Source organism: Pleurodeles waltl, chromosome 8, assembly GCF_031143425.1.
Source record: "Pleurodeles waltl isolate 20211129_DDA chromosome 8, aPleWal1.hap1.20221129, whole genome shotgun sequence".
Classification (NCBI taxonomy): Eukaryota; Metazoa; Chordata; class Amphibia; order Caudata; family Salamandridae; genus Pleurodeles; species Pleurodeles waltl.
In genome coordinates this window covers 1,365,905,433-1,365,913,960 of record NC_090447.1, presented here as the reverse complement: position 1 = coordinate 1,365,913,960, position 8,528 = coordinate 1,365,905,433, and positions in this window count along the sequence as shown.

Here is an 8,528-nt window from a genome sequence, read left to right as displayed (position 1 = left end):
AGATATATTCAACAGCATATGTATGTATATAGTGCATAAAACATTGCTAAGCTAGTTCAGTACAGATTCCACATGATATGTGGTACAGTTAAAATATACTTCAGGTGCTTGAAGTAAGTGTTACCATGTGAAATGGTCCGACAAAGGAAACAGGTTTTCAGTTCACAGACATTTCGGTACAACATTGCAGTATTTGTGGACACATTGAAACCCATGTAACGTTTGGTGAATGTACATGATGCATATTAATTGACATGTTAAACACACTATACAGATGTATTTCTGTTTACTGTGAGTTTTGGGGACAGTATTCAGTATTCTAAACAACAAAGCCCTAGCAATCACAGGTGTAAAACAGTTCATGCAGAGAAATAAAAATGGATAAGAGACAAGGACTTACGTGATATAGGAGCTAGCATGGGAAATGTATAGGCTGGGAGCAAATGGTTTGTGGAATTCTTTCCTACATGCATGAGATACTGATGATAAAGAAGCAAAGTTTGGGAGCCTTGAAGCTGGTTAAATATGCAGACTTGGCTAATGTTTTGTGAGCAAGGTTCATGTTCTGTTCAATTTACACATAAACAATCACATTGTTGTATCTGTGTTTTCAGTATTATCTGGGCAAAGCAAATGTGATATTGTTGTAGGACTCTTGTTATTGGAACGGGGGGCTGGATTCCGGGCAGCAGCACCACCGTTTGTGGGTGACTGAGTCACTTCCACCTTGATTTGGCAGCTGTCATCCCAACTTTTCAGCTAGCTAGCATTATCTGACCCAAACATTGAAGAAAAGGTGATTTGTGCAGCCTGACACTCTGCGACCTCTCAGGAGAAGTGGTGGTCGACAAATCTCACCCTTTTCTCTCATTCGAAAAGGTCTCATACATACACATAGGTCAGATAAAAGATGCAGGCTGGCTTTCAAAACATGTATTCAAAAGACTGCAATCTATTGTAAAATATATGAACTGCAATCATTAACGCAATGAGACATACTAGGATTAGGATTGATGGTTCGACCAGCAGAAAGAAAATAAACAGCGCAAGCATATTGGAATAACATGTGGATATGTATTCTACCGAACCCCTAACTCCTAAGTGGGAGGAAAGTGGGGATAGCCCATTCTGGCCATACTTAGTCCATAAGAAGAGCACCCACTCCCATTACCTGGAAAATAGGGGTCTGCCTGCCGTCTGCTTGGCTGGTGAAAAAGACAGGGCTGAGGTCAGCAGTGAAAAGGCATGCAGCGTGGATGGATGTCCTGGCCGGAATGACCGCTCAGTTTTCCCCATTGCCTATAGTGTTTTTATAAGAAACATATTTCTGTTCCATGAAAACGGCCTGACATGGGCATGCGCCTAAGTGGCGGACTGTTTACATACTCTTTTGGCAACAACACTAGCTTACAGCAGGCTTTAAAAGGGGGCTTCTGTTATTAAGAATGGGTCCCTATGTACTCTGCAGGAGTAGCACCAACATTTTGGCGCTACTCTTTCAGAGTACATCAATAGTGTCACATAGAATGAAGCTATTGCCCCCTACCATGCACCATGGTGCACCAAATTTTAAATACAGCGCACTCATGGTGGCCATAGGGGGCGCCAAGGGGCGCAGAGAAAGTGGCGCTGCATCTACCCCTTAATCCATGAGCCGAGCATCCACCCCTATTACCTGGAAAACAGGGGTCTGCCCGCTGTCTCCTGTGTGGTGGCAGAGTGGTCAGCAGTGAAATGGCATGCATAGTGGCCTCTCTGTTTTCCCTTGGCCTGTAGTGTTTTTATCAGAAACATATTTCTGTTCGTGAAAAAGGCCTGACATGGGCATGTATCTAAGTGTCAGACTGTTTACATACTCTTATGACAACAATGCTAGCTGGATTATCATATACTGTTCTTGTCAGCCTTGGACATAGGTACATGGTGAAATGTGTGCAGAAATAATAATAATGCATTCACAGAATCACAGCTGAATAGGAAAATAAAACATCCCTGCTGAAAAGCAGGCTAACTAAAAAAGAATAAAACTGAATAGAGGAAATCAGAGCACCTATGTAGGTGAAAGGGCACAGGTTGCAGACCTAACCTAAGCTAAAATATGTGTGCCCAAGCATAGTGTAAAATGAACCCAGGAGAACATTGGCCACTTCGGTGGGGAAGGAGCTAAACACTGTGGTTCCGGTGTAGACACCACTGACACAGAGGGACCCAGTGCCACGGAGGCTTCCAGGACAGGCAAGAGGCCATCAGTGATATGTCGTCTTCTTCGGAGGCCTCAACAGAAGACCAGTCCCTAATGGAGGTGGATCCTACTGCAACATTACCACCAGCATCATTATCCACCTCCCATGTTGCCATCTTCTCCCTCCCAGTTGGCCGTACCTGCTCCCCTAAAAGGGGTGGTATCAACTTTACTGAAGGCACCTTCCCCCTGTCTTCCAGGCTGCGCTCAGTAATGAGGATTTTGACCTTTTGCGGACTATCTCTGTAGGCCAGACTGCACAACTGATTGGCATTCAGGGGCTTAGTGGCCAGATGACACAAATGCTAGCTTACCTGAATGGTATTCATTGTGCCTTGTCTGGCTTACAGCGGTCATTCCAAGGTCTGGCCTCTTCACTGACCACAGCCTCCCACCCATCCCAGTCTTGTGCCCCAACTCCCACCTTGTCCTCTTACCCATCCCAAATCCCTATTCCCAGCCCTATTCAAAGCACACTCACTCCTTTGCATGCACCCACTCCAACACACACAAACAACACATCCACACATACACACAGACACACACAAACATACAGATACTGCACTCTTCACCACCTCCACAAGCATACTCACAGACACCACACTCACATGCACAGCCATCACACCCACATGCACAGCCACCATCACCACAGACGCCACACCCATTGGCACACAAACATGCACAACCACCACCACCACACCCTCAGACACCATACCCATCACAATACAAACATGCACAACCACCATCACACACACATACACCAGCACATGTGCAGGTACCACAGACACACACAGCACCTCTGCATCACACCCATCCACACAGACATTAGACATTACACACACACTTTACACGATCGCCCACATTTACCTGAAAAACAGACACCCAGAAACAACCCAAAGCTTATGCCACATACACCAGACCCATAGGCAACTGCACCATCAACAGACACACGCACATCACCAGCTGCCACTCCCTCTGCCTCCTAAATCAAACTCGCTGGCAGCCACCCTTTCCCCATGAAAGACCTTTCATTTGCCCTGGCCTTTACCCCTTCCACATCCCAAACCACCCCTCCCAAATGTAAACCCATCCCCTCACATCCCAAACAACCCCTTCCAAATCCAAAGCCTCCCCTCCTAAATCCAAACTCACTCCTTCCAAATCCAAGCCCTCCCCTTCCAAATTTAAAGAACCCCCCCCCCAAGAAACATCACTGAGGTGCCTGCTTTCTGCCCAATAGATTCCCTTTATTGAGGAGGTTCTAATTGGCAGAGCAAATAAGAGGCAAGCTCTAGGAGTGCAACCCAGGATTGGGACTATTTCCAAATCTGCAGCTTTTGGCAAATTTAGTTGATTAAAATGTTTTGAGAGAAGTATCTCAGTTTTATACACAACTTTTAATTTCTTTACAATACCTTTGTCCTGGAATTAATTTTGGAATTGTTACTAATTGTTTGCTGATAATGTAATTTCTGCTTATGTGTGTGCCCTGCTCTTACCCTCATTTCTGACAGTGGCAAGCACAGGTTTTATTGTTTGAGATATTTTTATGATGCATACATTTTTGTTGTACATATGTGATGGACATGTTATTTTTGGTTCAAGCATTCATTATGTTGTTGGGCACTTAGACCAAAATTCTAAATGCCCCTCTTATTTTGCCTGGAGAATGCATGCATGTTTATTTATGATGTGTTACAAATACACACACATGTATTACTCAGGGAAAATGACACTTTAAAGTTAAACACAAGCCTAATGTTTGACAGAAATACATACAAAAGGGACATGTGACCTTTATACACCTCTGACACATTTGCAGTTTAAAGTTAACATTGGTTGTACATTCTGTGTACACTCACTTGTAGCATTGTGTAGTGCAATTGTTACTTTATATTTGGTTTATATCATTCAAATTAGGCCCATATTTATACTTTTTTAGTGCCACATTTGTGCTGCTTTTTGACGTAAAAATGGTGCAAACGTAAAAAATACAATTGTATTTTGCACCTTTGTGCCACTTTTGCGTAACAAAATGACATAAATGTGGCGCTAAAAAAGTATAAATATGGACCTAGGTGTTCTATTTATGTAAAGGTTATGGTAGCTTTTGGTAAATTCTTGCACACAACTATATGGACACTTTGATTCAGGATTGATGTGACTTTTTGTATAGGTGTCCATTGCCATGAAGGTAGGTTGTACCAGATTGGTGGGTGTTACTAATATATCTAAGTGTGTTTTTTTATTTGTATCAAATGACGAAATTACACATGAGTGCCTTGCACATCATTGTACTATTGCTTGCAATTATTTTTAAACAAACATGAGTCCAATGCTAATGTACTCTGGCAATTCCAAGGATGACAGGTAAAACTGTGACTTACCTTCAATTCCTGCCATGAAGGGGTAGATTTTCAATCTGGTCTAGCAACAGCAGCAAAGTTAGTACTTGTTCGATTGGATTCATGACAAGAAATGCGCAAACTCCAAAAAAAGTTAGTTTTGTGCTTATATAGTTCCCAATCCACCAACTCAGATGTGGAGCTTCAGCCGCCACAGTTACGTCGGCAGGAGTGCACATTGTGATTAGCTTTGTGGTACAAGTGTCTAGAGTCCCACCGCCAGCCGCTTTTTCCTATTGCACCATTGAAGCAGGTAAAGATTCCTGGTGGTGACGGCGGTTCATCAGTGGTCTTTCGTCTATGAGCCCACCAATATCTAACTGGGGCAGACAGATATTTTGTCAAGAAAACAATGGCAGGACCATTACCGCCAAGATCTAAATCAGGCCCTGAGTGATACACAGCTAATCTATAAAACGATAAGCTGATATTCACTGCTAGTCTGAAGGCCAACCAGGGGTGTATGAGATTCTGATGCGCTTTGAGGGCCTGCTAGAGGGATAAAAATGCAAACTGTGCATAGCGAACGAACTGCTATGGAATAACATGGGCCAACTGGGATGACTGGATTAAATTCTAGCGGCACAGCAATAATGTCTTAGGACCAATTGGGGGTATTTAAGTAACTTCTGTGGGTATCTGACTGGAATGTGAGGTATCTGATGATGTATTGATGTTATTTGATGATCAAGTGGAGGCATTTCAAATCATGTTGGCAATATCTTAATTCTAAAAGGTATCTCAGAGCTGTGACCCAGAGTCTCTTTGGGTCTGTGCTGGTGTCTAGAGGTAGACCAGCAGCTTCTGGCTGGCATCTGAGGCTATGTAAAGTTCTACCGAGGGTCCACGTAATGTTTCAGAACCATCCAGCGGTAGTTAAAAGTGGGTGAAAGGCCATCTGGTCTTCTTAGAATGCCTGCTGAGGGTCTCTGAGGGCATATTGGTAGTGTCTGAATGTATGCTGAGAGTTTCTGAGTGACATCTGGTGGTGTCTAAAGACTAGCTGTGGATCTTTTTAATGTACACTGGGAGCTGTCTGAGTCACTTAATGACCATATGGGGATACCGAAGATCAGCTGAGCCTTGAAATCTCTGAAGGCATACTGAAGATCTCCAAGACCTTATATAAGGGTGGGACAGAAGTGTTATAAAGGTAGTTAAGGCTGTCTACAGGGAGACAGAGGATCTCCTGTAAAAGGTGGGGATCTTAGAAGGCCTTCTGAAAACGTCAGAGTGCACACCAAGGATCTCTGATCATATGTGCTGCAGGATGATGATGGCCCTTTCAGAATACATCCCAATGGTTAGATCTGTCAGCTCTTGGTGTGGTTTCCCCTGTATTTTTGGCTACTGACCTCCTGTTTTTCATCCTGTGCTGAATTTCATTTTTGCTGGCTTTAGGACTCAGGCATTTTATCACTGCTGACCAGTGCTAACATGCAAGTGCTCCCTGTCTAAATTGGATTGGCGCTTGGTTTCTCCATGATTGGCATATTTGATTTACTAGTAAGTCACTAGTATAGTGCATTAATTGTGACCAGAGCCTGTAAATCAAATGCTATTAGTGGGCCTGCAGCACTGATTCTGCCACACACGAGTTGCTCTGCAAACATGTCGCAGACTTGCCACAGCAGTGTCTCTGTGCACAGTTTTAAACTGCCAGTTAGACCTGGCAAGTGTACCCACTTGCCAGGCCCAAATCATCCATTTTACTACATGTAAGTCACCCCTATAGTAAGCCCAAGGGAGCCCCATGGGCAGGGTGCAGTGCATTTAAAAGGTAGGACATATTCTTGTGTGTTTTACATGTCCTGATAGTGAAATACTGCTAAATTTGTTTTTCACTATTGCAAGGCCTATCTCTCCCATGGGTTAACATTGGATTGCCTTGCAATATCTTTTAAGTGTCATTTCCCATTGGGAGCAGATAGAGATGTGGAGTTTGCGGTCTCTGAACTCACATATTAAACATACATCTTTTGGTGAAGTTGGTTCTTAAATTGTAAGTTTCAGTATTTTCTTGCTGGTTTTCTTGCTAAACCATTCTGTGCCTCTGCCTGGCTCTGGAATACACATCTGGGTCAGGATTACAGTTGTGCTGTTTGTGAATTCATTGTAGACAGTCACAAAAAGGGAGATGAGGTGTGTCCTGCATATCCTGATAGGTCTTCCTGGGCTAGAGAGGTGATAGGAGCTGACACTTGCACCCGAATAGGGCTGTGCTTATCCTTACACAAAACAGTCTCCAACCACCTGGAGTGTGTCTGGGGCCAGGGCAGGAAAGGTAGGGTATTGTGCACTACAAAGGCAGATATGAGTATAAGTATTGGCCCTCTGAGACCACAACTTCAGAACACTTCTGGACTGAGGACATTCTGCCAGGGAAAAGAGCTATATGCTGTAGCAGGAACTACCACTCTGCCTGTTGCTTTGCTGTGTTGGCCTGCTGCTTGCTGCTTCTGCCTTGGGAGTGAAAGGACTGGACTCTGATTTCTACATCTTGCTTTCCAAGGTTCTTTAAGAGCTTGACCTGAGCTTGCCCCCTATTAAGAAGTCTCAGGAACATCAAAGACTTCCTCTGCCAGTCTCTGGGCTCTTTTGCTTAGTCCTGAATTGTCATGTGATGCCAAATTCAGACCCTGGGCCCTTGAAAGTGGAATCTGGTCACCTGAAGAAAAATCCATGCAATGAAACATTGCAGCAGAAACATTGGCACAGCACCTGTACCACGGTTAAAAAATTGATGCAGCGCCTGTCTTTCAGATTCAATGCTTCTTCTGCTTCAGCGTGGATTCATCTTTGCTGTGCGTCTGGATGCGTCTGGATTTTCCACGCATCATCCCTGGGTGTCATTTTCTCCACCAACGTTGCACCACAGAAGGGTTCCATGCATCGTCTTTCATGTGAGGAAAGAATCAATGCATCGCCAGCCTGGCAGGAAAAGAATCGCTGCATTGATTGCTTTTCTTACACATCACCTCCTTCGCGGCCCGCATCGTCTTAGTTTTTTGACACATCTAAGGTACTTTGTGTTATAAGGATACAACAACTGATTCTTCAGGATTAAGACTTTTTTAAATGTTAACAAGTGAAATCTCTACTGATATATGTTGGATTTTTGTTATTTTGGTCTTGTTTAACTCAAATAAATATTTGCTATTTTTCTAAACTGGTGCTGAATGCTTTTGTAGTGTTTTCACTGTGTTAATGTGTGTGTGTGTATACAAATACTTTACACATTGCCTCTGAGAGAAGCCTGACTGCTTGAGCCAATCTACCAAGGAGGTGAGAAGGAGTTATCTTAGGTGTGTGACTTCCTTACCCTGACTAGAGTGAGGGTCCCTAGTTGGACCGGGTGTAATCTGACTGCGGAGACCCCATTTCTAACACCAACCATCAGTTTTCAGGTGAAAAACTTACAATTACAGATATGTCCCTCTTAAAATTGCCTCTCTACAAATGTAATTTAATGAAAAGAAAAAAGTCCCTACTAGCTCCTCCAAATGTTGACATGCATGAGCTGAGTATTTCTCAAAGATAGCTATGGGCCTTTGATAGATGATGGTGGAAATGATGATTTCTGAGGTCAGTAGGTGACCAAGAGCATGTTGGCAGTCTTTTTGTCTTTCTGAGGGGAAACTGGCAGAGTGTAATGAAATGTGGGGAGTGTTAGAATCCAGACATTACAAGGGGAGCAGCAGGATCCTATTTTGCCAGCACCACTTATAGCCACATATCTGTGATCAATGTCTACATTCAGAAGGATGGCAAAAGGCTCAAAATATTGTAACAAATCTGACTTTTCAGCATGGTCACTCCAGATTTTTCCCCTTTTTCTGGATTATTTTTTCATTAACTTTAGGACTTTAACACTGTTAAAC